We start from the raw sequence: 5694 nt of genomic DNA on the forward strand, positions 1-5694 counted from the left end.
CGTGACCTGCTGCATGCGCGCGTGTTCGAGGCTAGATGGATGACCAAGACAGAGGAGCAAAAGCTACGGAAGCAGGACGCAGTGATTCGAACTGGAGCGATATTCCAACAGAACTTTGGAACCCACTTGAGCGCAGAAGAGGCAAAAGAGGCAATCGTCAATCCCGAATCGACTGGTAAAGCACAGATTAACCCTTTGTCCCTGAAGACTTGATGGCAACATACCAGGGCGACTCCGGACAGGGAAGGCGTTGAATGCGTGGGAAATTTATGCGCCTGCTTTTTCGTTGCCAACTTAACTTACCTTTTTTATATAACTATATTTTAATTTTGTGTCGACATTCCGAGCCTCTGGAAGACGGGAAGTCAAGAGGACAACTGATGATTTGGATTAACTTGTGGCTTGAGTCGTGCCAAGGTCAAATAGCGAGCATCCAATCACGAAGCACGAATGTGCATCGCGCATCAAGAATCGTAAAAGATAAAAGGTGTGCAGTCTGTTAGTCGATCCGACATCGCACATCGGGTTCGGGATGACAAAATGTGGTTCCGATCTTGTCAACCTGGGAATCGTGAATTGAGTGTTTTGTCTTGGATTTCTTCCGAGATTCTCACGACTCAGACTCACCAACTCTGGATTTGTGAATGCAGGCTCGAGGCAAGCCAATATTCGACAAGATACTCCGGACCAGTCTTGACGCTTGTTGTGCTTCTTTGTTTGCAATCAAATCATTCACGACTTGCCTCCCGTTTCGGGGTTTTTGAATCTCAGACGTGTTGTCACCGTTTCCCACTCAAAGTGGGCCATCAACGGAGCCGGCGGCCGCATGTTTGTTCAGTTTGTGTTGATGCTCCTGGTTCAGTTTATCAAGCCACCGTTGCGATTGAAAAAAAAAGAAAAAAAAAAAGAAAAAAAAGAAAAAAAGAAAGCCGAGACAGCAGAGGGAAGGTGTTTGCTTGCTAGTTTGGGACTGCGGCTGCAAGGGACGTAAGACGCCAAAAGTGGGTTGTGAAAAATCATCACGAATCTCTGAGATGATTCGCGATTTTGACCGTTTTTACAATATGACCAGGCACCTGAGCACAAGACTGCCAAGAGAACAGTTGGGCAGTTGGGCATGTCTCCAAGCTGATGCAAGCGGGATGCAAGCGATCGTGTGTTCGCCACTCACGACTACAGTTGGCAGAAGGCTTGCATTCACAATTGCATTTCGATTTGTCGGACATTTCGAGCGGAACTCACTCGCGATGGCGGAATTGATCCCAAGTCGGCTTAGCTTCAGAACTTGGGCGGCATTATCTATCAAGCAACCTACCGCATTACTGGAACCACAGAACCGAGTCCTTGGACAAGCGAAAGCGAAACAACCGTCGTCAATCACGCACGAATCTTAAATTTAGTCGCTGTCGAGCCGTTTCACCTCCAAATCGCCATTCGTAGTCTGTGACTTGTTGACACCCAAATCCTACCGTCTTGCAGTATCATCACAAGTCACTTTGCTTGAATGCGAGGCCCAAGCGTACATACATACAGTACATCCAGGTCGCTTGCTCACGACCCTCGATTGTTAGCCCACAGCCATTGTGCTGGTCAACATCGCATAGATGCGCCGAAAATTCCATGGCTTCGGTCTTGGCAACGGCAACATCAGTGGGCTGCTGTCGTAGCCCCAGTCAGACCAAGCCAAGCCAAGTCGAGCCCGGACAAGGATTTTGCGTGAGATCAGTTCTGCAAGGACGTTCTAGATCGTCTCGGCACGTACAGTAGGCCGCGTAGAATGGCGAGCAAAGCCAAAAGAAAACCTTTAAAGCATTTAGGCATTCAGGCATTCAGACGGCTACTAGACGCAATCCGGTCATCCGGAAATGGGTGCGGACCATGTGCATCACCCATACGCTATCTCGGCGGTGTTAAAGCCGGTATGCAATTTTTTTTACATTTATTTGTCGTGAGTCTCCACAAACTATCCAGCTCCTTGCTATCATCAATCACGAATGATCCCCATGCGATATAGAACTACTTGAAGAAGGCCGGACGGGACTCACAAAAGTTGTGTTTTTATGTGTGCGCGTTTTTTGTTTTATTTTATTTGAGGGGGGATTTTTGGTTTGTTTTTGTTTTTGGGCGTTTCGCTACATCACTCCTGCCAGAAATTCAGACCCGTCCAAGTAGTACCAAATCAAGGTCAACATATGGATAGTGCAGAAAACATACGACGTCGGTCCGCCACACGAAGACTGTTTCTGGCCAGTCGGTTTTCCAAGGCCTTGTTGGCCTGTGTTTTTAGCTGATGACAGCGCACAGCTTCGGCTGCCTCGCTAGAGCTTTCTCGACCGAAGAGAGAGTCTCTAAATGGAGCTGCATTCTGGTACAGAGGCTGAAGCGACAGAAAACGGCCAGGTCAGGAAAAGTCAGGAGGAACAGTGTCGACAGAGGCACCGAGGTGGAGAGAGCCCCAACGCACGAGACAATCGTGATTGCACCTTGTTCCAGCTCGGCACTCGAGCAGCACAGCTCAGGCGCAGCGCTGGTCAGATTTGAAACGCACAAAACCAGTCTCTAGCTTACTCACAACTGTAACTTGGCGTTTGATAGCTCTGGTTGTATCTCATGTATGTTTCGGATTTGTCGATGGGCGCTGCCAAACCAATCTTGATACAAGATTCTCGTGACTGATTCACGATTTCGGCTCCTGCTCGTCTCTGCTCGTCCCTGCTCGTCCCTGCATTCGTGATTTGTGATTCGTGATGCATTATTCATAAAATTTGCTTCTGATCCTTGTGGGCTGCGATTCGTGATTCACGACAGAACCAGATATTCGGGTCTCAAGGTAGACTTTGCTCCTGTGGCTGCTCGTCGATCATGATATTTACGATTTACGATTTACGATTTACGATTTACGATTTACGATTTACGATTTACGATTCACGATTCACGATTCACGGCTCACGGTTTGCCTTTTCAAAAACCTCTCGTGAGTGACTGTTTCGCATCTTTGTGTATTTCCTCTCGTTTAATTCGATCCTCCTTTCCGTTGAATCCTTTGTCTCTCCATTGGCCATCCAGTCTCGTCCATATCGGCTCAGCTCAGCTCAGCAGTTACAGAGTGTGAATTGTATCTGGATGCTATGCGACATGTCTCGGCGATCTACGCGGCACTCTGGATGTGGCTTCCCTCCCCCCCTTCTTCCTCTCTGGTAACGCTGTGCTCCAAGCGTAGTGGTCGATGACGCGGGTTCATGGTCATTCGCGCTCTGCTTGATCGTGTCCCGTCCTGCATTTCAATCGAATCTTGATCCTTCCGTCCCTCTTCTCTGTGGCACAGAAGCTGCAGCTTCTGCCACAATCTGCCTTAATATTTCAATTCAAGCATGACAGTTGGCGATCCTCATGTCAGCTGCTTCGGCACTAACGCTCGTTTAAACTCAGCCACACCTTAGACTTTCGTAGTGGCAGTAGCGCGTCGGTGAACGCTCCGTACTGTCGACGCTTCCCACCGTCACCTGGACATTGCGCTCAAAGTGCACAAAGTCAATGTTTTGATGTGACATCCTTTGGTTCCTTGTTCCTTCCGATTCACTATCGCTCCACCCAAACTCGGTACATCCATTCCAAGCTTCCCCCCCTAGTCCTCTCAACCTCGTGGTCCTTGGTCCACCTCAGCCCCGTCATTCGCTTGGCGTGGACCTTTCCGAATGTTTTGGAAACGACCAGCCACTACACCCGCTCTTCTGATCGCACGCATCCAACTAGTTTGGCTATAGCCTGTCGATTTGGACAACCACCAAACAAGCCGCGGTGCAGCTCTCTGCTTTTTGCGGCGGTTGGCTGATATTTTATTCAACTCGCTTGGTAGTGGCTGAAAGCTGGACCCCGTTCCAACGCCTCTCCGCAGAAGCCAGACCAAAGCTTGTCCCTCTTTCTTGTCTCCTCCTGTCTCCTCCTGTTTCCTCCATTGAGCCTACCAAACTGGCATTCCTGATCTTTCTAGCCTTGCCAGTTCTGACCTACTGGTCTTACGCAGCGTCAGACAGATCCAAGCTGTTCTCGGTTCAGCGGATTTTTGCGTTCTCTGGCCGTTGGCATCATTACACAATAGTTGCACTCTGACAATTTCCTTTCGTCCGCGTCGTCAGCTTTATCACAATAGAGCTGTCAACTCGCATGCCCGACTGGGCGCACAGGTGTTTTGCGAATTCGGCTTTTGTTGCGTGGGAGAGCTGTTCAACTCGCCGGTCAGAAGTGCCTGTACATTTCTTGTAGATCTTGCCCCCCGTCAATCGCCTAGAGCGCTCCGCGCCAACTCGTCGAGACGGGTTCGAAAACACTCGTCCAAGCTGCATTTTGCATCGCCACTACCATCCATCTTGTGGCATCCGTTGCCATCATCCAACATCTAACTGCAACCATTCCCTTTCGTCGTCCTTGATCCCAGCACGTCTCGCTTTGACCGCTTGGGCGGTCAAGCTGAATCGCTCCACGGCTTGGCTGTTTTCTTGCGCAATCAGCTTGCTAGTCCGAGTGCTTCGAGCGTCCACGTCATCATCGACATTCAAAGGACAAAAGACACTGCTGATATGAAAGTGATTTCGAGAGTTTTTATGTAAGTTGAACCCTCTTCCCCCCTCCTCTCTCCCCCATTTCAGACCCCACCACGCCACTTGTTCTCATCTCGCGGTGGGTGTAACCCGATAGCTTCATAATTCCCTTTCTCGGGCGATCAGCCAGCCCGGCAATTCGGTCGGTGGGCGCATCGACACGATTCGCCAACTGAAAGTCTTGTCCATATTGCAAGCCAAAGCTGCAGCACTTGGTAGAACTGCTTCTTTCCTCTGCATATCGAGTCGTGTTCTAGCCGTGTGCAGTGGCGCAGCAGGAGACATGTACAACACTTGCAGAAGTCGTTTCTGCAGGTTCACTTTATTTTCATCTCCTCTAGCAGCAAAACGTCTCGAACGAGGGCAGAGATCATGACCATCAATCCTTCTTCCTTTCCGTCTCCTATTCCCCTATTCCTCTGCTACTGCCTTTGATCTGTCCTTGTCATCGTATCCATCCGCTCCAGAAACAAAACTGGACCTCACAAAGTGTCTCGGCCCGACAGAAACGTCTTTATTTCCGTAAGTCTTCAGCCATAATAGCTCCTCACTTTCTCCGCGCTCCGTTATGACATTGGGCTTCCATTTTCTAGATTGCCGCACTTTGAGATGAATCTGCACGTAACCTGTACATCGCTTCCGGCCACCCATTTGAGGGGTCGCTGCACAGTGTCGACGTCGTTTACCCACAGCTCTTGCGGATGTAGCTTTGTTAATTCTCCGGCCAAACTCCTATCCAAAGCGGTGCTTTTGGTCCCAACTCCGATCCGTAGATGGACCGTACTTCTCATGGTGCGACAGTGATCAATGCGCTGACAGCACCAATGCCTTTCTGCCTTTTCTGCTCTCCTCTACTTGCATTATGGTCTGATGCTTGCGCTTGCTCCTTGCTGATGCGCTCTTGATTGCCACTTATCGCATTGGATCCTACCCGACTCACCTGGCGTGATTTGACTGCTTCAGATGATGGCGCAACAGGGCTATGGCATTGGACCGGGACCTTCTCGTCGTAGTCAGTGAGATGACAGAGGTTTGGGGACAGCTCGAACAGAGACAGAAGCTCCGGCTCCTGCCGTCTCGCATTTTGTGCTCTCGC

General features: G+C 49.9%; 1 annotated feature.

Moving 5' to 3' along the window:
* Positions 1 to 43: part of a sequence feature (Short protein (UMAG_11809, KIS65936.1) was converted to a misc_feature.) that runs on past the window's edge.
* Positions 44 to 5694: the final 5651 nt, after the last annotated feature.

Source organism: Mycosarcoma maydis, chromosome 21 (assembly GCF_000328475.2).
Source record: "Mycosarcoma maydis chromosome 21, whole genome shotgun sequence".
Classification (NCBI taxonomy): domain Eukaryota; kingdom Fungi; phylum Basidiomycota; class Ustilaginomycetes; order Ustilaginales; genus Mycosarcoma; species Mycosarcoma maydis.